The 25,356-nt window shown below is 48.5% G+C and overlaps 1 long non-coding RNA gene across 1 annotated transcript; it reads right to left on the reverse strand.

Annotated features, from left to right (window-relative positions):
- Nucleotides 1–953: 953 nt before the first annotated feature.
- LOC306715054 lies at nucleotides 954–2,403 on the reverse strand. Its single transcript, XR_013767652.1, has 3 exons — nucleotides 2,153–2,403; nucleotides 1,908–2,056; nucleotides 954–1,821 (listed from the first exon to the last, which is right to left on the reverse strand). It is a non-coding gene; the product is annotated as an uncharacterized lncRNA (long non-coding RNA).
- Between the last annotated feature and the right edge of the window lie 22,953 nt (nucleotides 2,404–25,356).

The following is a 25,356-nucleotide window of genomic DNA, read 5'->3' on the forward strand; positions in this document are numbered from 1 at the left end:
TATCCATCCAAAATACTTTTGGATAAATATAATAGAGGAACAGATGACAAATGCCTTTTTTTAATTCCTTGGAAGTCACAAGATTATTCAATATACAGTATAAACCTCTCTAACACATGTTTCCTCGATATATATTTGTTGCAAAATTCACTGTTAGTTTATTACGCCAGTTCATTTAGGCCTTCACAATGCTGAAAAATGTCTCCCCATGTTTCTGATATATTTATTTGTGAATTTTCTCAGAGTACCTTATTAAAATTATACTTTCACCAACTTATTTTCATCAAATTAAATATTGAATATTGAGTGATGTTTTTTTGCGGGGAGTAAATAATATATATGTCTATTACTTATTATTGATCACTTTCCTTGTCAACTTAAACAAAAGGAGAATGTTGCATTTAATGAGTAAATGGCAAGTTTCTAAAAACATTTATTGTAAAGTTTATGCTTGCTGTGGTAGCCTTACGTCTTTTTCAACATAACTGTAAATAAAATAAAATGCTTCTTTTTGGTGAGAGCCATTACATAAATGGCTCGTCACCGAATCTTCCACAAGCTACTAGCTTGACAGCTGAGAGTCCTAACAATCACCATGTTTGTTGTTTATATTCATTATATGTTCACGATCATAATGCTAATTTTGGTGAAGTGACTTTTGAGGGAGGCCTGAAGGAAGGGCTGTCAGTGGTGGTGACTTGGCGACTTTCTTGCGATATGTTGCAACTTTTAGAGCTAGTGTTGCTTGCTAATTTCATTGGAAAAGGGATGGCAACATTGTGCTGGGTTGATCGGCTGGATGATTATTTAAAACTATCGTACTCTTGCTAGTTTCTCAAGATTACCAATCCTGCCTTCAATGTTCTTTTACATTAAACATGACATTGATATATTTTGTATTGACCCACCAAAATTGCAAAACATCACACAGGAGACGATTTCAATTCCTCAAAGATTGTGTATTTTGATCATTGTAAATGTTTTGACAGAAATTGTACAAACTAAAAGAAATATCACAGAATACAGCATGATTACATAAATACACTTTCTATAAATATGAAAATTGACAGTGCATTATTTTGACATATATGTATACCATTACCTTTTGATATAATTTCCTTCAAACAAGGGTGAAAGTGATTTCATGTGTGGCTAGTTAACTTTTTTTGGCAAACAAGACAGCATTGGTAACTGTTATTGTGTTAAATATTGCAAAAGCTCAGTGCTCACGGAAGCAAAAGTCATTTTATTATTAATTGTGCAATCATTTTACGACATCCCAGGGTTCCCAATTATGTTGTTTAGCTTATTATTCGAGTGATGTCTCAAATAGACCTGGTGCTTCAAGTTGGCTATGTCATTTCATTCAGTCCATGATCTTGGACATTCCCACACAGAAACATGTTTAGTTAGACAGACATACTTAACCCTCTTTCATTAATGTGTCCACTTATTGCAAATTATTCATTTGATAGTAAGTTTATCCGAAGCTGTATAAGACTTCTACGACAAGAATCTTAGATTTTTACTGACAACAAAGTCATTTTTCATACCAGTGATGACGTTCATGTATTGATTTAAATTCAAATGGCAATCAGCACGAATGCTATTGTTGGCTTGACAGGAGCCACGACAACACTACAAGGCAGGATGCGGTGATGAGACTCATCTTATGACTTCCACTTGAAGCTGTTGTAGTTGCTGCAGTTGTAGGTGCTGCAGTCGTAGGTGCGGCTGTTGTAGTTGCAGCAGTCGTAGGTGCGGCTGTTGTTGTTGCTGCAGTCGTAGGTGCGGCTGTTGTTGGTGCTGCAGTCGTAGGTGCTGCAGTGAAACAACAAACCATTAGTTTGACAAACATTTGTGCAACTTTTGACATTTTTGATCAATTAGCACTCATTATTGCTTACATAGGACAGTCACACTGACTGAGCTGGTTTCAATGTCGAAGCCGGTGACGTTTGGAGCTGCTTCGATCAATACTGCTTTAATAACCGTTGTATTAGGAGCAGATGTCCTGTGAAAGATAATGTCCACCATGTTGACGACTGAACCCTGGCTGCAGGAGAAACAAAAAATGACGTTTGATATGTTAGATTTAAGACACTGTTATTGAATTGTAACAATTGTAACACTGTATCTCTCAACATAATACCTGAATCCCACCACTTTCAAGGAGGCAAAGGAGGAAGGGAATCTGTTTTTGAACACAGGATCAAGCTACAGAAACAGAAGTAAAGGTGCATTTAAATGACCAGTGTGTAGGGTTGAGGGGATCTCTCAGTAGAAATGAAGTAAAACATGCAGAACTATGTTAAATGAGTTTCGTCTAAAATCAGCTGACACTAAGAAACTAACTAAGAATTTGTTTTTGTTGGCTTAGAATGAGCCCTTCATGTCTATATAGGGAATGGATCCTCCCCACGGAGTTGGCTGTGTTGCAACACAGTGTTTATACAGTAGCCCAGAAAGGACAAATCAAATACTGGCTCTACAGAAAGCGTTTTTATGTTTGGCTGAGGTCATGTAGTTTTCCGACTGAATCTGCAGTAAAGTGAGTCGCGTTTTTGCAATCATCGGCTCATGCTTTCCGGGAGGGGTGAGCGGAAGGCCATTCAGTTTATTGTTCCCTTAATGTCTCCTTCATTAATTCCTTCTAGAAATTTGAATACGTGATTTTGTTATATCAAGTATACATGTATATACTCTCTAGTAAGTTTTCAGTCCTTTGATTGGGTGCTTGAGCTCTGTGATTAAATAATTCAGTAGCTGAACCAGCAGGTTTTATTCTAAGTGTGTGACTTACCTGTTCCTTTATCATTTTAGCTCGTTTTTTGAAAGCTTGAGATGATTTATTCTTCAAATCAGGTGTAAATGTGGAATTCAGAGATCTGAAAGTCACGCTACTTGTTGTGAGTGGTACAGTCGAAGGTGCAGCTGTTGTCGGTGCTGCAGTCAAAGGTGCAGCAGTAGCAGGTGCAGCTGTTGTGGGTGCTGCAGTCGTAGCTGCGGCTGTTGTAGTTGCAGCTGCTGTAGTAGGTGCGGCTGTTGTAGTTGCAGCTAGAGTCGTAGCTGCAGCTGTTGTTGGTACGGCTGTTGTCGTTGCTGCAGTCGTAGTTGCGACTGTTGTAGGTTCACCTGTTGTAGGTGCGGCTGTTGTAGGTGCTGCAGTCGTAGCTGCAGCTATTGTCGGTGCTGCAGTCGTAGCTGCAGCTATTGTCGGTGCTGCAGTCGTAGGTGCAGCTGTTGTTGGTGCAACTGTTGTTGTCGATGCTGCAGTCGTAGATGCTGCTGTTGTAGATGCAACTGTTGTAGGTGCGGATGTTGTCGGAGCAACTGTTGTTGATGCTGCAGTCGTAGCTGCGGCTGTTGTAGTTGCTGCAGTCGTAGGTGTGGCTGTTGTAGTTGCAGCAGTCGTAGGCGCCGCTGTCATAGTTGCTGCTGTTGTAGGTGCAACTGTTGTGGGTGCGGCTGTTGTAGGTGCAACTGTTGTAGAAGCGGCTGTTGTAAGTGCAACTGTTGATGTAGGTGCGGCTGTTGTAGCTGCAACTGTTGTTGTAGGTGCTACAGTTGTTGTAGGTGCAGCAGTTGTAGGTTCAACTGTTGTTGTAGATGCTGCAGTCGTAGATGCTGCTGTTGTAGTTGCTGCAGTCGTAGGTGCGGCTGTTGTAGGTGCTGCTGTTGTAGGTGCAACTGTTGTAGAAGCGACTGTTGTAGGTGAAACTGTTGTAGAAGCGACTGTTGTAGGTGCAACTGTTGTTGTAGCTGCGGCTGTTGTAGGTAAAACTGTTGTTGTAGATGCTGCAATCAAAGATGCTGCTGTTGTAGATATAACTGTTGTAGGTGCGGATGTTGTCAGAACAGCTGTTGTCGTTGCTGCAGTTGTAGGTGCTGCTGTTGTCGTCATTGCTGCTGTTGTAGGTGCAACTGTTGTTGTAGATGCTGCAGTCGTAGGTGTGGATGTTGTAGGTACAACTGTTGTAGCTGCGGCTGTTGTAGTTGCAGCAGTCGTACGTGCCGCTGTCGTCGTTGCTGCTGTTGTAGGTGCAACTGTTGTAGAAGCGACTGTTGTAGGTGCAACTGTTGTTGTAGGTGCGGCTGTTGTAGGTGCAACTGTTGTTGTAGATGCTGCAGTCGTAGTTGCTGCTGTTGTAGTTGCTGCAGTCGTAGGTGCGGCTGTTGTAGGTGCTGCTGTTGTAGGTGCAACTGTTGTAGAAGCGACTGTTGTAGGTGCAACTGTTGTTGTAGGTGCAGCTGTTGTAGGTGCAACTGTTGTTGTAGATGCTGCAGTCGTAGATGCTGCTGTTGTAGATGCAACTGTTGTAGGTGCGGATGTTGTCGGAGCAGCTGTTGTTGATGCTGCAGTCGTAGCTGCGGCTGTTGTAGTTGCTACAGTCATAGGTGTGGCTGTTGTAGTTGCAGCAGTCGTAGGCGCCGCTTTCGTAGTTGCTGCTGTTGTAGGTGCAACTGTCGTAGTTGCTGCTGTTGTAAGTGCAACTGTTGGAGAACCGACTGTTGTAGGTGCAACTGTTGTTGTAGGTGCGGCTGTTGTAGGTGCAACTGTTGTTGTAGATGCTGCAATCGACGATGCTGCTGTTGTAGATATAACTGTTGTAGGTGCTGCTGTTGTCGTCGTTGCTGCTGTTGTAGGTGCAACTGTTGTAGAAGCGGCTGTTGTAAGTGCAACTGTTGATGTAGGTGCGGCTGTTGTAGCTGCAACTGTTGTTGTAGGTGCTACAGTTGTTGTAGGTGCAGCAGTTGTAGGTTCAACTGTTGTAGATGCTGCAGTCGTAGATGCTGCTGTTGTAGTTGCTGCAGTCGTAGGTGCGGCTGTTGTAGGTGCTGCTGTTGTAGGTGCAACTGTTGTAGAAGCGACTGTTGTAGGTGCAACTGTTGTAGAAGCGACTGTTGTAGGTGCAACTGTTGTTGTAGCTGCGGCTGTTGTAGGTAAAACTGTTGTTGTAGATGCTGCAATCAAAGATGCTGCTGTTGTAGATATAACTGTTGTAGGTGCGGATGTTGTCAGAACAGCTGTTGTCGTTGCTGCAGTTGTAGGTGCTGCTGTTGTCGTCATTGCTGCTGTTGTAGGTGCAACTGTTGTTGTAGATGCTGCAGTCGTAGGTGTGGATGTTGTAGGTACAACTGTTGTAGCTGCGGCTGTTGTAGTTGCAGCAGTCGTAGGTGCCGCTGTCGTCGTTGCTGCTGTTGTTGGTGCAACTATTGTAGAAGCGACTGTTGTAGGTGCAACTGTTGTTGTAGGTGTGGCTGTTGTAGGTGCAACTGTTGTTGTAGATGCTGCAGTCGTAGTTGCTGCTGTTGTAGTTGCTGCAGTCGTAGGTGCGGCTGTTGTAGGTGCTGTTGTTGTAGGTGCAACTGTTGTAGAAGCGACTGTTGTAGGTGCAACTGTTGTTGTAGGTGCAGCTGTTGTAGGTGCAACTGTTGTTGTAGATGCTGCAGTCGTAGATGCTGCTGTTGTAGATGCAACTGTTGTAGGTGCGGATGTTGTCGGAGCAGCTGTTGTTGATGCTGCAGTCGTAGCTGCGGCTGTTGTAGTTGCTGCAGTCATAGGTGTGGCTGTTGTAGTTGCAGCAGTCGTAGGCGCCGCTTTCGTAGTTGCTGCTGTTGTAGGTGCAACTGTCGTAGTTGCTGCTGTTGTAAGTGCAACTGTTGGAGAACCGACTGTTGTAGGTGCAACTGTTGTTGTAGGTGCGGCTGTTGTAGGTGCAACTGTTGTTGTAGATGCTGCAATCGAAGATGCTGCTGTTGTAGATATAACTGTTGTAGGTGCTGCTGTTGTCGTCATTGCTGCTGTTGTAGGTGCAACTGTTGTTGTAGGGGCGGCTGTTGTAGGTGCGGCTGTTGAAGGTGCAACTGTTGTTGTAGATGCTGCAGTCGTAGATGCTGCTGTTGTAGATGCAACTGTTTTAGGTGCGGATGTTGTCAGAGCAGCTGTTGTTGATGCTGCAGTCGTAGATGCTGCTGTTGTATTTGCAACTGTTGTAGAAGCAACTGTTGTAGGTGCAACTGTTGTTGTAGGTGCGGCTGTTGTAGGTGCAGCTGTTGTAGGTGCAACTGTTGTTGTAGATGCTGCAGTCGTAGATGCTGCTGTTGTAGATGCAACTGTTGTAGGTGCGGATGTTGTAGTTGCAGCAGTCGTAGGTGCCGCTGTCGTCATTGCTGCTGTTGGAGTTGCAACTGTTGTTGTAGATGCTGCAGTCGTAGGTGCGGATGTTGTAGGTACAACTGTTGTAGCTGCGGCTGTTGTAGTTGCAGCAGTCGTAGGTGCCGCTGTCGTCGTTGCTGCTGTTGTAGGTGCAACTGTTGTAGAAGCGACTGTTGTAGGTGCAACTGTTGTTGTAGGTGCGGCTGTTGTAGGTGCAACTGTTGTTGTAGATGCTGCAATCGAAGATACTGCTGTTGTAGATTTAACTGTTGTAGGTGCGGATGTTGTCGGAACAGCTGTTGTAGCTGCGGCTGTTGTAGTTGCAGCAGTCGTAGGTGCAGCAGTCGTAGGTGCCACTGTCGTCGTTGCTGCTGTTGTAGGTTCAACTGTTGTTGTAGATGCTGCAGTCGTAGATGCTGCTGTTGTAGTTGCTGCAGTCGTAGGTGCGGCTGTTGTAGGTGCTGCTGTTGTAGGTGCGGATGTTGTAGGTACAACTGTTGTAGAAGCAACTGTTGTAGGTGCAACTGTTGTTGTAGGTGCGGCTGTTGTAGTTGCAGCAGTCGTAGGTGCAGCAGTTGTAGGTGACACTGTCTTCGGTGCAACTGTTGTTGTAGGTGCAACTGTTGTTATAGTTGCGGCTGTTGTAGGTGCGGCTGTTGTAGGTGCAACTGTTGTTGTAGATGCTGCAGTCGTAGATGCTGCTGTTGTAGATGCAACTGTTGTAGGTGCGGATGTTGTAGTTGCAGCAGTCGTAGGTGCCGCTGTCGTTATTGGTGCTGTTGTAGGTGCAACTGTTGTTGTAGATGCTGCAGTCGTAGGTGCGGATGTTGTAGGTACAACTGTTGTAGCTGCGGCTGTTGTAGTTGCAGCAGTCGTAGGTGCCGCTGTCGTCGTTGCTGCTGTTGTAGGTGCAACTGTTGTAGAAGCGACTGTTGTAGGTGCAACTGTTGTTGTAGGTGCGGCTGTTGTAGGTGCAACTGTTGTTGTAGATGCTGCAATCGAAGATGCTGCTGTTGTAGATTTAACTGTTGTAGGTGCGGATGTTGTCGGAGCAGCTGTTGTAGCTGCGGCTGTTGTAGTTGCAGCAGTCGTAGATGCTGCAGTCGTAGATGCTGCTGTTGTAGTTGCAACTGTTGTAGAAGCAACTGTTGTAGGTGCAACTGTTGTTGTAGGTGCGGCTGTTGTAGTTGCAGCAGTCGTAGGTGCAGCAGTCGTAGGTGCCACTGTCGTCGTTGCTGCTGTTGTAGGTGCAACTGTTGTTGTAGGTGCGGCTGTTGTAGGTGCAGCTGTTGTAGGTGCAACTGTTGTTGTAGATGCTGCAGTCGTAGATGCTGCTGTTGTAGATGCAACTGTTGTAGGTGCGGATGTTGTAGTTGCAGCAGTCGTAGGTGCCGCTGTCGTCATTGCTGCTGTTGTAGTTGCAACTTTTGTTGTAGATGCTGCAGTCGTAGGTGCGGATGTTGTAGGTACAACTGTTGTAGCTGCGGCTGTTGTAGTTGCAGCAGTCGTAGGTGCCGCTGTCGTCGTTGCTGCTGTTGTAGGTGCAACTGTTGTTGTAGGTGCGGCTGTTGTAGGTGCAACTGTTGTTGTAGATGCTGCAATCGAAGATGCTGCTGTTGTAGATTTAACTGTTTTAGTTGCGGATGTTGTCGGAGCAGCTGTTGTAGCTGCGGCTGTTGTAGTTGCAGCAGTCGTAGGTGCAGCAGTCGTAGGTGCCACTGTCGTCGTTGCTGCTGTTGTAGGTTCAACTGTTGTTGTAGATGCTGCAGTCGTAGATGCTGCTGTTGTAGTTGCTGCAGTCGTAGGTGCGGCTGTTGTAGGTGCTGCTGTTGTAGGTGCGGATGTTGTAGGTACAACTGTTGTTGCTGCGGCTGTTGTAGTTGCAGCAGTCGTAGGTGCCGCTGTCGTCGTTGCTGCTGTTGTAGGTGCAACTGTTGTAGAAGCAACTGTTGTAGGTGCAACTGTTGTTGTAGGTGCGGCTGTTGTAGTTGCAGCAGTCGTAAGTGCAGCAGTCGTAGGTGCCACTGTCGTCGTTGCTGCTGTTGTAGGTGCAACTGTTGTTGTAGATGCTGCAGTCGTAGATGCTGCTGTTGTAGTTGCTGCAGTCGTAGGTGCGGCTGTTGTAGGTGCTGCTGTTGTAGGTGCGGATGTTGTAGGTACAACTGTTGTAGAAGCAACTGTTGTAGGTGCAACTGTTGTTGTAGGTGCGGCTGTTGTAGTTGCAGCAGTCGTAGGTGCAGCAGTTGTAGGTGACACTGTCTTCGGTGCAACTGTTGTTGTAGGTGCAACTGTTGTTGTAGTTGCGGCTGTTGTAGGTGCGGCTGTTGTAGGTGCAACTGTTGTTGTAGATGCTGCAGTCGTAGATGCTGCTGTTGTAGATGCAACTGTTGTAGGTGCGGATGTTGTAGTTGCAGCAGTCGTAGGTGCCGCTGTCATTATTGGTGCTGTTGTAGGTGCAACTGTTGTTGTAGATGCTGCAGTCGTAGGTGCGGATGTTGTAGGTACAACTGTTGTAGCTGCGGCTGTTGTAGTTGCAGCAGTCGTAGGTGCCGCTGTCGTCGTTGCTGCTGTTGTAGGTGCAACTGTTGTAGAAGCGACTGTTGTAGGTGCAACTGTTGTTGTAGGTGCGGCTGTTGTAGGTGCAACTGTTGTTGTAGATGCTGCAATCGAAGATGCTGCTGTTGTAGATTTAACTGTTGTAGGTGCGGATGTTGTCGGAGCAGCTGTTGTAGCTGCGGCTGTTGTAGTTGCAGCAGTCGTAGATGCTGCAGTCGTAGATGCTGCTGTTGTAGTTGCAACTGTTGTAGAAGCAACTGTTGTAGGTGCAACTGTTGTTGTAGGTGCGGCTGTTGTAGTTGCAGCAGTCGTAGGTGCAGCAGTCGTAGGTGCCACTGTCGTCGTTGCTGCTGTTGTAGGTGCAACTGTTGTTGTAGGTGCGGCTGTTGTAGGTGCAGCTGTTGTAGGTGCAACTGTTGTTGTAGATGCTGCAGTCGTAGATGCTGCTGTTGTAGATGCAACTGTTGTAGGTGCGGATGTTGTAGTTGCAGCAGTCGTAGGTGCCGCTGTCGTCATTGCTGCTGTTGTAGTTGCAACTGTTGTTGTAGATGCTGCAGTCGTAGGTGCGGATGTTGTAGGTACAACTGTTGTAGCTGCGGCTGTTGTAGTTGCAGCAGTCGTAGGTGCCGCTGTCGTCGTTGCTGCTGTTGTAGGTGCAACTGTTGTAGAAGCGACTGTTGTAGGTGCAACTGTTGTTGTAGGTGCGGCTGTTGTAGGTGCAACTGTTGTTGTAGATGCTGCAATCGAAGATGCTGCTGTTGTAGATTTAACTGTTGTAGTTGCGGATGTTGTCGGAGCAGCTGTTGTAGCTGCGGCTGTTGTAGTTGCAGCAGTCGTAGGTGCAGCAGTCGTAGGTGCCACTGTCGTCGTTGCTGCTGTTGTAGGTTCAACTGTTGTTGTAGATGCTGCAGTCGTAGATGCTGCTGTTGTAGTTGCTGCAGTCGTAGGTGCGGCTGTTGTAGGTGCTGCTGTTGTAGGTGCGGATGTTGTAGGTACAACTGTTGTAGCTGCGGCTGTTGTAGGTGCAACTGTTGTTGTAGATGCTGCAATCGAAGATGCTGCTGTTGTAGATTTAACTGTTGTAGGTGAGGATGTTTTCGGAGCAGCTGTTGTAGCTGCGGCTGTTGTAGTTGCAGCAGTCGTAGATGCTGCAGTCGTAGATGCTGCTGTTGTATTTGCAACTGTTGTAGAAGCAACTGTTGTAGGTGCAACTGTTGTTGTAGGTGCGGCTGTTGTAGTTGCAGCAGTCGTAGGTGCAGCAGTCGTAGGTGCCACTGTCGTCGTTGCTGCTGTTGTAGGTGCAACTGTTGTTGTAGGTGCGGCTGTTGTAGGTGCAGCTGTTGTAGGTGCAACTGTTGTTGTAGATGCTGCAGTCGTAGATGCTGCTGTTGTAGATGCAACTGTTGTAGGTGCGGATGTTGTAGTTGCAGCAGTCGTAGGTGCCGCTGTCGTCATTGCTGCTGTTGTAGTTGCAACTGTTGTTGTAGATGCTGCAGTCGTAGGTGCGGATGTTGTAGGTACAACTGTTGTAGCTGCGGCTGTTGTAGTTGCAGCAGTCGTAGGTGCCGCTGTCGTCGTTGCTGCTGTTGTAGGTGCAACTGTTGTAGAAGCGACTGTTGTAGGTGCAACTGTTGTTGTAGGTGCGGCTGTTGTAGGTGCAACTGTTGTTGTAGATGCTGCAATCGAAGATACTGCTGTTGTAGATTTAACTGTTGTAGGTGCGGATGTTGTCGGAGCAGCTGTTGTAGCTGCGGCTGTTGTAGTTGCAGCAGTCGTAGGTGCAGCAGTCGTAGGTGCCACTGTCGTCGTTGCTGCTGTTGTAGGTTCAACTGTTGTTGTAGATGCTGCAGTCGTAGATGCTGCTGTTGTAGATGCAACTGTTGTAGGTGCGGATGTTGGAGTTGCAGCAGTCGTAGGTGCCGCTGTCATTATTGGTGCTGTTGTAGGTGCAACTGTTGTTGTAGATGCTGCAGTCGTAGGTGCGGATGTTGTAGGTACAACTGTTGTAGCTGCGGCTGTTGTAGTTGCAGCAGTCGTAGGTGCCGCTGTCGTCGTTGCTGCTGTTGTAGGTGCAACTGTTGTAGAAGCGACTGTTGTAGGTGCAACTGTTGTTGTAGGTGTGGCTGTTGTAGGTGCAACTGTTGTTGTAGATGCTGCAATCGAAGATGCTGCTGTTGTAGATTTAACTGTTGTAGGTGCGGATGTTGTCGGAGCAGCTGTTGTAGCTGCGGCTGTTGTAGTTGCAGCAGTCGTAGATGCTGCAGTCGTTGATGCTGCTGTTGTAGTTGCAACTGTTGTAGAAGCAACTGTTGTAGGTGCAACTGTTGTTGTAGGTGTGGCTGTTGTAGTTGCAGCAGTCGTAGGTGCAGCAGTCGTAGGTGCCACTGTCGTCGTTGCTGCTGTTGTAGGTGCAACTGTTGTTGTAGGTGCGGCTGTTGTAGCTGCGGCTGTTGTAGTTGCAGCAGTCGTAGATGCTGCAGTCGTAGATGCTGCTGTTGTAGTTGCAACTGTTGTAGAAGCAACTGTTGTAGGTGCAACTGTTGTTGTAGGTGCGGCTGTTGTAGTTGCAGCAGTCGTAGGTGCAGCAGTCGTAGGTGCCACTGTCGTCGTTGCTGCTGTTGTAGGTGCAACTGTTGTTGTAGGTGCGGCTGTTGTAGGTGCAGCTGTTGTAGGTGCAACTGTTGTTGTAGATGCTGCAGTCGTAGATGCTGCTGTTGTAGATGCAACTGTTGTAGGTGCGGATGTTGTAGTTGCAGCAGTCGTAGGTGCCGCTGTCGTCATTGCTGCTGTTGTAGTTGCAACTGTTGTTGTAGATGCTGCAGTCGTAGGTGCGGATGTTGTAGGTACAACTGTTGTAGCTGCGGCTGTTGTAGTTGCAGCAGTCGTAGGTGCCGCTGTCGTCGTTGCTGCTGTTGTAGGTGCAACTGTTGTAGAAGCGACTGTTGTAGGTGCAACTGTTGTTGTAGGTGCGGCTGTTGTAGGTGCAACTGTTGTTGTAGATGCTGCAATCGAAGATGCTGCTGTTGTAGATTTAACTGTTGTAGTTGCGGATGTTGTCGGAGCAGCTGTTGTAGCTGCGGCTGTTGTAGTTGCAGCAGTCGTAGGTGCAGCAGTCGTAGGTGCCACTGTCGTCGTTGCTGCTGTTGTAGGTTCAACTGTTGTTGTAGATGCTGCAGTCGTAGATGCTGCTGTTGTAGTTGCTGCAGTCGTAGGTGCGGCTGTTGTAGGTGCTGCTGTTGTAGGTGCGGATGTTGTAGGTACAACTGTTGTAGCTGCGGCTGTTGTAGGTGCAACTGTTGTTGTAGATGCTGCAATCGAAGATGCTGCTGTTGTAGATTTAACTGTTGTAGGTGAGGATGTTTTCGGAGCAGCTGTTGTAGCTGCGGCTGTTGTAGTTGCAGCAGTCGTAGATGCTGCAGTCGTAGATGCTGCTGTTGTATTTGCAACTGTTGTAGAAGCAACTGTTGTAGGTGCAACTGTTGTTGTAGGTGCGGCTGTTGTAGTTGCAGCAGTCGTAGGTGCAGCAGTCGTAGGTGCCACTGTCGTCGTTGCTGCTGTTGTAGGTGCAACTGTTGTTGTAGGTGCGGCTGTTGTAGGTGCAGCTGTTGTAGGTGCAACTGTTGTTGTAGATGCTGCAGTCGTAGATGCTGCTGTTGTAGATGCAACTGTTGTAGGTGCGGATGTTGTAGTTGCAGCAGTCGTAGGTGCCGCTGTCGTCATTGCTGCTGTTGTAGTTGCAACTGTTGTTGTAGATGCTGCAGTCGTAGGTGCGGATGTTGTAGGTACAACTGTTGTAGCTGCGGCTGTTGTAGTTGCAGCAGTCGTAGGTGCCGCTGTCGTCGTTGCTGCTGTTGTAGGTGCAACTGTTGTAGAAGCGACTGTTGTAGGTGCAACTGTTGTTGTAGGTGCGGCTGTTGTAGGTGCAACTGTTGTTGTAGATGCTGCAATCGAAGATACTGCTGTTGTAGATTTAACTGTTGTAGGTGCGGATGTTGTCGGAGCAGCTGTTGTAGCTGCGGCTGTTGTAGTTGCAGCAGTCGTAGGTGCAGCAGTCGTAGGTGCCACTGTCGTCGTTGCTGCTGTTGTAGGTTCAACTGTTGTTGTAGATGCTGCAGTCGTAGATGCTGCTGTTGTAGATGCAACTGTTGTAGGTGCGGATGTTGGAGTTGCAGCAGTCGTAGGTGCCGCTGTCATTATTGGTGCTGTTGTAGGTGCAACTGTTGTTGTAGATGCTGCAGTCGTAGGTGCGGATGTTGTAGGTACAACTGTTGTAGCTGCGGCTGTTGTAGTTGCAGCAGTCGTAGGTGCCGCTGTCGTCGTTGCTGCTGTTGTAGGTGCAACTGTTGTAGAAGCGACTGTTGTAGGTGCAACTGTTGTTGTAGGTGTGGCTGTTGTAGGTGCAACTGTTGTTGTAGATGCTGCAATCGAAGATGCTGCTGTTGTAGATTTAACTGTTGTAGGTGCGGATGTTGTCGGAGCAGCTGTTGTAGCTGCGGCTGTTGTAGTTGCAGCAGTCGTAGATGCTGCAGTCGTTGATGCTGCTGTTGTAGTTGCAACTGTTGTAGAAGCAACTGTTGTAGGTGCAACTGTTGTTGTAGGTGTGGCTGTTGTAGTTGCAGCAGTCGTAGGTGCAGCAGTCGTAGGTGCCACTGTCGTCGTTGCTGCTGTTGTAGGTGCAACTGTTGTTGTAGGTGCGGCTGTTGTAGGTGCAGCTGTTGTAGGTGCAACTGTTGTTGTAGATGCTGCAGTCGTAGATGCTGCTGTTGTAGATGCAACTGTTGTAGGTGCGGATGTTGTAGTTGCAGCAGTCGTAGGTGCCGCTGTCGTCATTGCTGCTGTTGTAGTTGCAACTGTTGTTGTAGATGCTGCAGTCGTAGGTGCGGATGTTGTAGGTACAACTGTTGTAGCTGCGGCTGTTGTAGTTGCAGCAGTCGTAGGTGCCGCTGTCGTCGTTGCTGCTGTTGTAGGTGCAACTGTTGTAGAAGCGACTGTTGTAGGTGCAACTGTTGTTGTAGGTGCGGCTGTTGTAGGTGCAACTGTTGTTGTAGATGCTGCAATCGAAGATGCTGCTGTTGTAGATTTAACTGTTGTAGTTGCGGATGTTGTCGGAGCAGCTGTTGTAGCTGCGGCTGTTGTAGTTGCAGCAGTCGTAGGTGCAGCAGTCGTAGGTGCCACTGTCGTCGTTGCTGCTGTTGTAGGTTCAACTGTTGTTGTAGATGCTGCAGTCGTAGATGCTGCTGTTGTAGTTGCTGCAGTCGTAGGTGCGGCTGTTGTAGGTGCTGCTGTTGTAGGTGCGGATGTTGTAGGTACAACTGTTGTAGCTGCGGCTGTTGTAGTTGCAGCAGTCGTAGGTACCGCTGTCGTCGTTGCTGCTGTTGTAGGTGCAACTGTTGTAGAAGCAACTGTTGTAGTTGCAACTGTTGTTGTAGGTGCGGCTGTTGTAGTTGCAGCAGTCGTAAGTGCAGCAGTCGTAGGTGCCGCTGTCGTCATTGCTGCTGTTGTAGTTGCAACTGTTGTTGTAGATGCTGCAGTCGTAGGTGCGGATGTTGTAGGTACAACTGTTGTAGCTGCGGCTGTTGTAGTTGCAGCAGTCGTAGGTGCCGCTGTCGTCGTTGCTGCTGTTGTAGGTGCAACTGTTGTAGAAGCGACTGTTGTAGGTGCAACTGTTGTTGTAGGTGCGGCTGTTGTAGGTTCAACTGTTGTTGTAGATGCTGCAATCGAAGATGCTGCTGTTGTAGATTTAACTGTTGTAGTTGCGGATGTTGTCGGAGCAGCTGTTGTAGCTGCGGCTGTTGTAGTTGCAGCAGTCGTAGGTGCAGCAGTCGTAGGTGCCACTGTCGTCGTTGCTGCTGTTGTAGGTTCAACTGTTGTTGTAGATGCTGCAGTCGTAGATGCTGCTGTTGTAGTTGCTGCAGTCGTAGGTGCGGCTGTTGTAGGTGCTGCTGTTGTAGGTGCGGATGTTGTAGGTACAACTGTTGTAGCTGCGGCTGTTGTAGTTGCAGCAGTCGTAGGTACCGCTGTCGTCGTTGCTGCTGTTGTAGGTGCAACTGTTGTAGAAGCAACTGTTGTAGTTGCAACTGTTGTTGTAGGTGCGGCTGTTGTAGTTGCAGCAGTCGTAAGTGCAGCAGTCGTAGGTGCCACTGTCGTCGTTGCTGCTGTTGTAGGTGCAACTGTTGTTGTAGATGCGGCTGTTGTAGGTGCAGCTGTTGTAGGTGCAACTGTTGTTGTAGATGCTGCAGTCGTAGATGCTGCTGTTGTAGATGCAACTGTTGTAGGTGCGGATGTTGTAGTTGCAGCAGTCGTAGGTGCCGCTGTCGTCATTGCTGCTGTTGTAGTTGCAACTGTTGTTGTAGATGCTGCAGTCGTAGGTGCGGATGTTGTAGGTACAACTGTTGTAGCTGCGGCTGTTGTAGTTGCAGCAGTCGTAGGTGCCGCTGTCGTCGTTGCTGCTGTTGTAGGTGCAACTGTTGTAGAAGCGACTGTTGTAGGTGCAACTGTTGTTGTAGGTGCGGCTGTTGTAGGTGCAACTGTTGTTGTAGATGCTGCAATCGAAGATGCTGCTGTTGTAGATTTAACTGTTGTAGGTGCGGATGTTGTCGGAGCAGCTGTTGTAGCTGCGGCTGTTGTAGTTGCAGCAGTCGTAGGTGCCACTGTCGTCGTTGCTGCTGTTGTAGGTGCAACTGTTGTTTTAGGTGCGGCTGTTGTAGTTGCTGCTGTTGTAGGTGCAACTGTTGTGGGTGCGGCTGTTGTAGGTGCAACTGTTGTAGAAGCGGCTGTTGTAAGTGCAAATGTTGATTTAGGTGCGGCTGATGTAGTTGCAACTGTTGCTGTAGGTGCTACAGTTGTTGTAGGTGCAGCAGTTGTAGGTTCAACTGTTGTTGTAGATGCTGCAGTCGTAGATGCTGCTGTTGTAGTTGCTGCAGTCGTAGGTGCGGCTGTTGTAGGTGCTGCTGTTGTAGGTGCAACTGTTGTAGAAGCGACTGTTGTAGGTGCAACTGTTGTTGTAGGTACGGCTGTTGTAGGTGCAACTGTTGTTGTAGATGCTGCAGTCGTAGATGCAACTGTTGTAGATGCGAATGTTGTCGGAGCAGCTGTTGTTGATGCTGCAGTCGTAGCTGCGGCTGTTGTAGTTGCAGCAGTCGTAGGTGCCGCTGTCGTCATTGCTGCTTTTGTAGGTGCAACTGTTGTTGTAGATGCTGCAGTCGTAGATGCTGCTGTTGTAGATGCAACTGTTGTAGGTGACACTGTCGTCGTTAATGCTGTTGTCGGTGCAACTGTTGTTGTAGGTGCAACTGTTGTTGTAGGTGCGGATGTTGTAGGTGCAACTGTTGTAGCTGCGGCTGTTGTAGTTGCAGTAGTCGTAGCTGCAGCAGTCGTAGGTGCCGCTGTTGTAGGTGCTGCTGTTGTAGATGCAACTGTTTTTGTAGGTGCGGCTGTTGTAGGTGCGGCTGTTGTAGGTGCAACTGTTGTTGTAGATGCTGCAGTCGTAGATGCTGCTGTTGTAGATGCAACTGTTGTAGGTGTTGATTTTGTCGGAGCATCTGTTGTTGATGCTGCAGTTGTAGCTGCGGCTGTTGTAGTTGCTACAGTCGTAGGTGCGGCTGTTGTAGGTTCAACTGTTGTTGTAGATGCTGCAGTTGTTGTAGGTGCAACAGTAGTAGGTGCCGCTGTTGTAGGTGCTGCTGTTGTAGATGCAACTGTTGTTGTAGGTGCGGCTGTTGTAGGTGCAGCTGTTGTAGGTGCAACTGTTGTTGTAGATGCTGCAGTCATAGATGCTGCTGTTGTAGATGCAACTGTTGTAGGTGCGGATGTTGTAATTGCAGCAGTCGTAGGTGCCGCTGTCGTCATTGCTGCTGTTGTAGGTGCAACTGTTGTTGTAGATGCTGCAGTCGTAGATGCGGATGTTGTAGGTACAACTGTTGTAGCTGCGGCTGTTGTAGTTGCAGCAGTCGTAGGTGCCGCTGTCGTCGTTGCTGCTGTTGTAGGTGCAACTGTTGTAGAAGCGACTGTTGTAGGTGCAACTTTTGTTGTAGGTGCGGCTGTTGTAGGTGCAACTGTTGTTGTAGATGCTGCAATCGAAGATGCTGCTGTTGTAGATTTAACTGTTGTAGGTGCGGATGTTGTCGGAGCAGCTGTTGTAGCTGCGGCTGTTGTAGTTGCAGCAGTCGTAGGTGCAGCAGTCGTAGGTGCCACTGTCGTCGTTGCTGCTGTTGTAGGTGCGGCTGTTGTAGTTGCTGCTGTTGTAGGTGCAACTGTTGTGGGTGCGGCTGTTGTAGGTGCAACTGTTGTAGAAGCGGTTTTTGTAAGTGCAACTGTTGTTGTAGGTGCTACAGTTGTTGTAGGTGCAGCAGTTGTAGGTTCAACTGTTGTTGTAGTTGCTGCAGTCGTAGATGCTGCTGTTGTAGTTGCTGCAGTCGTAGGTGCGGCTGTTGTAGGTGCAACTGCAACTGTCGGAGAAGCTGTTGTAGGTGCAACTGTTGTTGAAGCGACTGTTGTAGGTGCAACTGTTGTTGTAGGTGCGGCTGTTGTAGGTGCAACTGTTGTTGTAGATGCTGCAGTCGTAGATGCTGCTGTTGTAGATGCAACTGTTGTAGGTGCGGATGTTGTCGGAGCAGCTGTTGTTGATGCTGCAGTCGCAGCTGCGGCTGTTGTAGTTGCTGCAGTCGTAGGTGTGGCTGTTGTAGTTGCAGCAGTCGTAGGCGCCGCTGTCGTAGTTGCTGCTGTTGTAGGTGCAACTGTTGATATAGGTGCGGCTGTTGTAGTTGCAACTGTTGTTGTAGGTGCTACAGTTGTTGTAGGTGCAGCAGTTGTAGGTTCAACTGTTGTTGTAGATGCTGCAGTCGTAGATGCTGCTGTCGTAGATATAACTGTTGTAGGTGCGGATGTTGTCGCAGCAGCTGTTGTAGCTGCGGCTGTTGTAGTTGCAGCAGTCGTAGGTGCAGCAGTCGTAGGTGCCACTGTCGTCGTTGCTGCTGTTGTAGGTGCAACTGTTGTGGGTGCCGCTGTTGTAGGTGCAACTGTTGTAGAAGCGGCTGTTGTAAGTGCAACTGTTGTTGTAGGTGCTACAGTTGTTGTAGGTGCAGCAGTTGTAGATTCAACTGTTGTTGTAGATGCTGCAGTCGTAAATGCTGCTGTTGTAGTTGCTGCAGTCGTAGGTGCGGCTGTTGTAGGTGCTGCTGTTGTAGGTGCAACTGTTGTAGAAGCAACTGTTGTAGGTGCAACTGTTGTTGTAGGTGCTGCTGTTGTAGATGCAACTGTTGTAGGTGCGGATGTTGTCGGAGCAGCTGTTGTTGATGCTGCAGTCATAGCTGCGGCTGTTGTAGTTGCTGCAGTCGTAGGTGTGGCTGTTGTAGTTGCAGCAGTCGTAGGCGCAGCAGTTGTAGGTGCCACTGTCGTCGTTGCTGCTGTTGTAGGTGCAACTGTTGTTGTAGATGCGGCTGTTGTAGGTGCAGCTGTTGTAGGTGCAACTGTTGTTGTAGATGCTGCAGTCGTAGATGCTGCTGTTGTAGATGCAACTGTTGTAGGTGCAGATGTTGTAGTTGCAGCAGTCGTAGGTGCTGCTGTTGTAGATGCAACTGTTGTAGGTGCAGATGTTGTAGTTGCAGCAGTCGTAGGTGCCGCTGTTGTAGATGCAACTGTTGTAGGTGCAGATGTTGTAGTTGCAGCAGTCGTAGGTGCCGCTGTCGTCATTGCTGCTGTTGTAGGTGCAACTGTTGTTGTAGATGCTGCAGTCGTAGATGCTGCTGTTGTAGATGCAACTGTTGTAGGTGCGGATGTTGTAGTTGCAGCAGTCGTAGGTGCCGCTGTTGTCATTGCTGCTGTTGTAGGTGCAACTGTTGTTGTAGATGCTGCAGTCGTAGGTGTTGATGTTGTAGGTACAACTGTTGTAGCTGCGGCTGTTGTAGTTGCAGCAGTCGTAGGTGCCGCTGTCGTCGTTGCTGCTGTTGTAGGTGCAACTGTTGTAGAAGCGACTGTTGTAGGTGCAACTGTTGTGGGTGCGGCTGTTGTAGGTGCAACTGTTGTAGAAGCGGCTATTGTAAGTGCAACTGTTGATGTAGGTGCGGCTGTTGTAGTTGCAACTGTTGTTGTAGATGTTGCAGTCGTAGATGCTGCTGTTGTAGATGCAACTGTTGTAGGTGCGGATGTTGTCGGAGCAGCTGTTGTTGATGCTGCAGTCGTAGCTGCGGCTGTTGTAGTTGCTGCAGTCGTAGGTGCAACTGTTGTGGGTGCGGCTGTTGTAGGTGCAACTGTTGTAGAAGCGACTGTTGTAGGTGCAACTGTTGTTGTAGGTGCGGCTGTTGTAGTTGCAGCAGTCGTAGGTGCAGCAGTCGTAGGTGAAACTGTCGTCGTTAATGCTGTTGTAGGTGCAACTGTTGTTGTAGGTGCAACTGTTGTTGTAGGTGCGGCTGTTGTAGGTGCAACTGTTGTAGCTGCGGCTGTTGTAGTTGCAGCAGTCGTAGGTGCAGCAGTCGTAGGTGCCAATGTCGTCGTTGCTGCTGTTGTAGGTGCAACTGTTGTTGTAGGTGCAGCTGTTGTAGTTGCTGCTGTTGTAGGTGCAACTGTTGTAGGTGCAACTGTTGTGGGTGCGGCTGTTGTAGGTGCAAATGTTGTAGAAGCGGCTGTTGTAAGTGCAACTGTTGATTTAGGTGCGGCTGTTGTAGTTGCAACTGTTGTTGTAGGTGCTACAGTTGTTGTAGGTGCAGCAGTTGTAGGTTCAACTGTTGTTGTAGATGCTGCAGTCGTAGATGCGGCTGTTGTAGGTGCTGCTGTTGTAGGTGCAACTGTTGTAGAAGCGACTGTTGTAGGTGCAACTGTTGTAGGTGCGGCTGTTGTAGGTGCAACTGTTGTTGTAGATGCTGCAGTCGTAGATGCTGCTGTTGTAGATGCAACTGTTGTAAGTGCGGATGTTGTCGGAGCAGCTGTTGTTGATGCTGCAGTCGTTGCTGCGGCTGTTGTAGTTGCTGCAGTCGTAGGTGTGGCTGTTGTAGTTGCAGCAGTCGTAGGCGCCGCTGTCGTAGTTGCTGCTGTTGTAGGTGCAACTGTTGTGGGTGCGGCTGTTGTAGGTGCAAATGTTGTAGAAGCGGCTGATGTAAGTGCAACTGTTGATGTAGGTGCGGCTGTTGTAGTTGCAACTGTTGTTGTAGGTGCTACAGTTGTTGTAGGTGCAGCAGTTGTAGGTTCAACTGTTGTTGTAGATGCTGCAGTCGTAGATGCTGCTGTCGTAGATATAACTGTTGTAGGTGCGGATGTTGTCGGAGCAGCTGTTGTAGCTGCGGCTGTTGTAGTTGCAGCAGTTGTAGGTGCAGCAGTCGTAGGTGCCACTGTCGTCGTTGCTGCTGTTGTAGGTGCAACTGTTGTTGTAGGTGCGGCTGTTGTAGTTGCTGCTGTTGTAGGTGCAACTGTTGTGGGAGCGGCTGTTGTAGGTGCAACTGTTGTAGAAGCGGCTGTTGTAAGTGCAACTGTTGATGTAGGTGCGGCTGTTGTAGTTGCAACTGTTGTTGTAGGTGCTACAGTTGTTGTAGGTGCAGCAGTTGTAGGTTCAACTGTTGTAGATGCTGCAGTCGTAGATGCTGCTGTCGTAGATATAACTGTTGTAGGTGCGGATGTTGTCGGAGCAGCTGTTGTAGCTGCGGCTGTTGTAGTTGCAGCAGTCGTAGGTGCAGCAGTCGTAGGTGCCACTGTCGTCGTTGCTGCTGTTGTAGGTGCAACTGTTGTAGGTGCGGCTGTTGTAGTTGCTGCTGTTGTAGGTGCAACTGTTGTGGGTGCGGCTGTTGTAGGTGCAACTGTTGTAGAAGCGGCTGTTGTAAGTGCAACTGTTGATGTAGGTGCGGCTGTTGTAGTTACAACTGTTGTTGTAGGTGCTACAGTTGTTGTAGGTGCTGCAGTTGTAGGTTCAGCTGTTGTAGATGCTGCAGTCGTAGATGCTGCTGTTGTAGTTGCTGCAGTCGCAGGTGCGGCTGTTGTATGTGCTGCTGTTGTAGGTGCAACTGTTGTAGAAGCGACTGTTGTAGGTGCAACTGTTTTTGTAGTTGCGGCTGTTGTAGGTGCAACTGTTGTTGTAGATGCTGCAGTCGTAGATGCTGCTGTTGTAGATGCAACTGTTCTAGGTGCGTATGTTGTCGGAGCAGCTGTTGTTGATGCTGCAGTCGTAGCTGCGGCTGTTGTAGTTGCTGCAGTCGTAGGTGTGGCTGTTGTAGTTGCAGCAGTCGTAGGCGCCGCTGTCGTAGTTGCTGCTGTTGTTGGTGCAACTGTTGTGGGTGCGGCTGTTGTAGGTGCAATTGTTGTAGAAGCGACTGTTGTAGGTGCAACTGTTGTTGTAGGTACGGCTGTTGTAGTTGCAGCAGTCGTAGGTGCAGCAGTCGTAGGTGACACTGTCGTCATTGCTGCTGTTGTAGGTGCAACTGTTGTTGTAGATGCTGCAGTCGTAGATGCTGCTGTTGTAGATGCAACTGTTGTAGGTGTTGATTTTGTCGGAGCATCTGTTGTTGATGCTGCAGTTGCAGTTGCGGCTGTTGTAGTTGCTGCAGTCGTAGGTGCGGCTGTTGTAGGTTCAACTGTTGTTGATGCTCCAGTTGTAGGTGCAACAGTAGTAGGTGCCGCTGTCGTCGTTGCTGCTGTTGTAGGTGCAGCTGTTGTAGGTGCAACTGTTGTTGTAGATGCTGCAGTCGTAGGTGCGGATGTTGTAGGTGCAACTGTTGTAGCTGCGGCTGTTGTAGTTGCAGTAGTCGTAGGTGCAGCAGTCGTAGGTGCCGCTTTCGTCGTTGCTGCCGTCGTAGCTGCGGCTGTTGTAGTTGCAGCAGTCGTAGGTGCGGCTGTTGTAGTTGCTGCAGTCGAAGGTGCGGCTGTTGTAGCTGCTGCTGTCGTAGGTGCAACTGTTGTAGAAGCGACTGTTGTCGGTGCAACTGTTGTTGTAGATGCTGCAATCGAAGATGCTGCTGTTGTAGATATAACTTTTGTAGGTGCGGATGTTGTCGGAGCAGCTGTTGTCGTTGCTGCAGTTGTAGGTGCTGCTGTTGTCGTCGTTGCTGCTGTTGTAGGTGCAACTGTTGTTGTAGGGGCGGCTGTTGTAGGGGCGGCTGTTGTAGGTGCAACTGTTGTTGAAGGTGCAACTGTTGTTGTAGATGCTGCAGTCGTAGATGCTGCTGTTGTAGATGCAACTGTTTTAGGTGCGGATGTTGTCGGAGCAGCTGTTGTAGTTGCTGCAGTTGTAGGTGCGGCTGTTGTAGTTGCAGCAGTCGTAGGTGCGGCTGTTGTTGGTGCTGCAGTCGTAGGTGCTGCAGTGAAACAACAAACCATTAGTTTGACAAACATTTGTGCAACTTTTGACATTTTTGATCAATTAGCACTCATTATTGCTTACATAGGACAGTCACACTGATTGAGCTGGTTTCAATGTCGAAGCCGGTGATGTTTGGAGCTGCTTCAATCAATACTGCTTTAATAACCGTTGTATTAGGAGCAGATGTCCTGTGAAAGATAATGTCCACCATGTTGACGACTGAACCCTGGCTGCAGGAGAAACAAAAAATGACGTTTGATATGTTAGATTTAAGACACTGTTATTGAATTGTAACAATTGTAAAACTGTATCTCTCAACATAATACCTGAATCCCACCACTTTCAAGGAGGCAAAGGAGGAAGGGAATCTGTTTTTGAACACAGGATCAAGCTACAGAAACAGAAGTAAAGTTGCATTTAAATGACCAGTGTGTAGGGTTGAGGGGATCTCTCAGTAGAAATGAAGTAAAACATGCAGAACTATGTTAAATGAGTTTCGTCTAAAATCAGCTGACACTAAGAAACTAACTAAGAATTTGTTTTTGTTGGCTTAGAATGAGCCCTTCATGTCTATATAGGGAATGGATCCTCCCCACGGAGTTGGCTGTGTTGCAACACAGTGTTTATACAGTAGCCCAGAAAGGACAAATCAAATACTGGCTCTACAGAAAGCGTTTTTATGTTTGGCAGAGGTCATGTAGTTTTCCGACTGAATCTGCAGTAAAGTGAGTCGCGTTTTTGCAATCACCGGCTCATGCTTTCCGGGAGGGGTGAGCGAAAGGCCATTCAGTTTATTGTTCCCTTAATGTCTCCTTCATTAATTCCTTCTAGAAATTTCAATACGTGATTTTGTTATATCAAGTATATATACTCTCTAGTAAGTTTTCAGTCCTTTGATTGGGTGCTTGAGCTCTGTGATTAAATAATTCAGTAGCTGAACCAGCAGGTTTTATTTTAAGTGTGTGACTTACCTGTTCCTTTATCATTTTAGCTCGTTTTTTGAAAGCTTGAGATGATTTATTCTTCAAATCAGATGTAAATGTGGAATTCAGAGATCTGAAAGTCACGCTACTTGTTGTGAGTGGTACAGTCGAAGGTGCAGCTGTTGTCGGTGCTGCAGTCAAAGGTGCAGCAGTAGCAGGTGCAGCTGTTGTGGGTGCTGCAGTCGTAGCTGCGGCTGTTGTAGTTGCAGCTGCTGTGGTAGGTGCGGCTGTTGTAGTTGCAGCCAGAGTCGTAGCTGCAGCTGTTGTTGGTAGGGCTGTTGTCGTTGCTGCAGTCGTAGGTGCGACTGTTGTAGGTTCACCTGTTGTTGTAGATGCTGCAATCGAAGATGCTGCTGTTGTAGATTTAACTGTTGTAGGTGCGGATGTTGTCGGAGCAGCTGTTGTTGCTGCGGCTGTTGTAGTTGCAGCAGTCGTAGGTGCAGCAGTCGTAGGTGCCACTGTCGTCGTTGCTGCTGTTGTAGGTGCAACTGTTGTTGTAGGTGCGGCTGTTGTAGTTGCTGCTGTTGTAGGTGCAACTGTTGTGGGTGCGGCTGTTGATGTAGGTGCGGCTGTTGTAGTTGCAACTGTTGTTGTAGGTGCTGCAGTTGTAGGTTCAGCTGTTGTTGTAGATGCTGCAGTCGTAGATGCTGCTGTTGTAGTTGCTGCAGTTGCAGGTGCGGCTGTTGTAGGTGCTGCTGTTGTAGGTTCAAATGTTGTAGAAGCGACTGTTGTAGGTGCAACTGTTGTTGTAGATGCTGCAGTCGTAGATGCTGCTGTTGTAGATGCAACTGTTGTAGGTGCGGATGTTGTCGGAGCAGCTGTTGTTGATGCTGCAGTCGTAGCTGCGGCTGTTGTAGTTGCTGCAGTCGTAGGTGTGGCTGTTGTAGTTGCAGCAGTCGTAGGCGCCGCTGTCGTAGTTGCTGCTGTTGTTGGTGCAACTGTTGTGGGTGCGGCTGTTGTAGGTGCAATTGTTGTAGAAGCGACTGTTGTAGGTGCAACTGTTGTTGTAGGTACGGCTGTTGTAGTTGCAGCAGTCGTAGGTGCAGCAGTCGTAGGTGACACTGTCGTTAATGCTGTTGTAGGTGCAACTGTTGTTGTAGGTGCAACTGTTGTTGTAGGTGCGGCTGTTGTAGAAGCGACTGTTGTAGGTGCAACTGTTGTTGTAGGTGCTGCTGTTGTAGATGCTGCAGTCGTAGATGCTGCTGTTGTAGTTGCTGCAGTCGTAGGTGCGGCTGTTGTAGGTGCTGCTGTTGTAGGTGCAACTGTTGTAGAAGCTACTGTTGTAGGTGCAACTGTTGTTGTAGGTGCTGCTGTTGTAGATGCAACTGTTGTAGGTGCGGATGTTGTCGGAGCAGCTGTTGTTGATGCTGCAGTCGTAGCTGCGGCTGTTGTAGTTGCAGCAGTCGTAGGCGCAGCAGTCGTAGGTGCCACTGTCGTCGTTGCTGCTGTTGTAGGTGCAACTGTTGTTGTAGGTGCGGCTGTTTTAGGTGCGGCTGTTGTAGGTGCAACTGTTGTAGCTGCGGCTGTTGTAGTTGCAGCAGTCGTAGGTGCCGCTGTCGTCATTGCTGCTGTTGTAGGTGCAACTGTTGTTGTAGGTGCAACTGTTGTTGTAGGTGCGGCTGTTGTAGAAGCGACTGTTGTAGGTGCAACTGTTGTTGTAGGTGCTGCTGTTGTAGATGCTGCAGTCGTAGATGCTGCTGTTGTAGTTGCTGCAGTCGTAGGTGCGGCTGTTGTAGGTGCTGCTGTTGTAGGTGCAACTGTTGTAGAAGCTACTGTTGTAGGTGCAACTGTTGTTGTAGGTGCTGCTGTTGTAGATGCAACTGTTGTAGGTGCGGATGTTGTCGGAGCAGCTGTTGTTGATGCTGCAGTCGTAGCTGCGGCTGTTGTAGTTGCAGCAGTCGTAGGCGCAGCAGTCGTAGGTGCCACTGTCGTCGTTGCTGCTGTTGTAGGTGCAACTGTTGTTGTAGGTGCGGCTGTTTTAGGTGCGGCTGTTGTAGGTGCAACTGTTGTAGCTGCGGCTGTTGTAGTTGCAGCAGTCGTAGGTGCCGCTGTCGTCATTGCTGCTGTTGTAGGTGCAACTGTTGTAGATGCTGCAGTCGTAGATGCTGCTGTTGTAGATGCAACTGTTGTAGGTGCGGATGTTGTAGTTGCAGCAGTCGTAGGTGCCGCTGTTGTCATTGCTGCTGTTGTAGGTGCAACTGTTGTTGTAGATGCTGCAGTCGTAGGTGCAGATGTTGTAGGTACAACTGTTGTAGCTGCAGCTGTTGTAGTTGCAGCAGTCGTAGGTGCCGCTGTCGTTGTTGCTGCTGTTGTAGGTGCAACTGTTGTAGAAGCGGCTGTTGTAAGTGCAACTGTTGATGTAGGTGCGGCTGTTGTAG

Source organism: Pholis gunnellus (genome assembly GCF_910591455.1).
Source record: "Pholis gunnellus genome assembly, chromosome: 23".
Classification (NCBI taxonomy): Eukaryota; Metazoa; Chordata; class Actinopteri; order Perciformes; family Pholidae; genus Pholis; species Pholis gunnellus.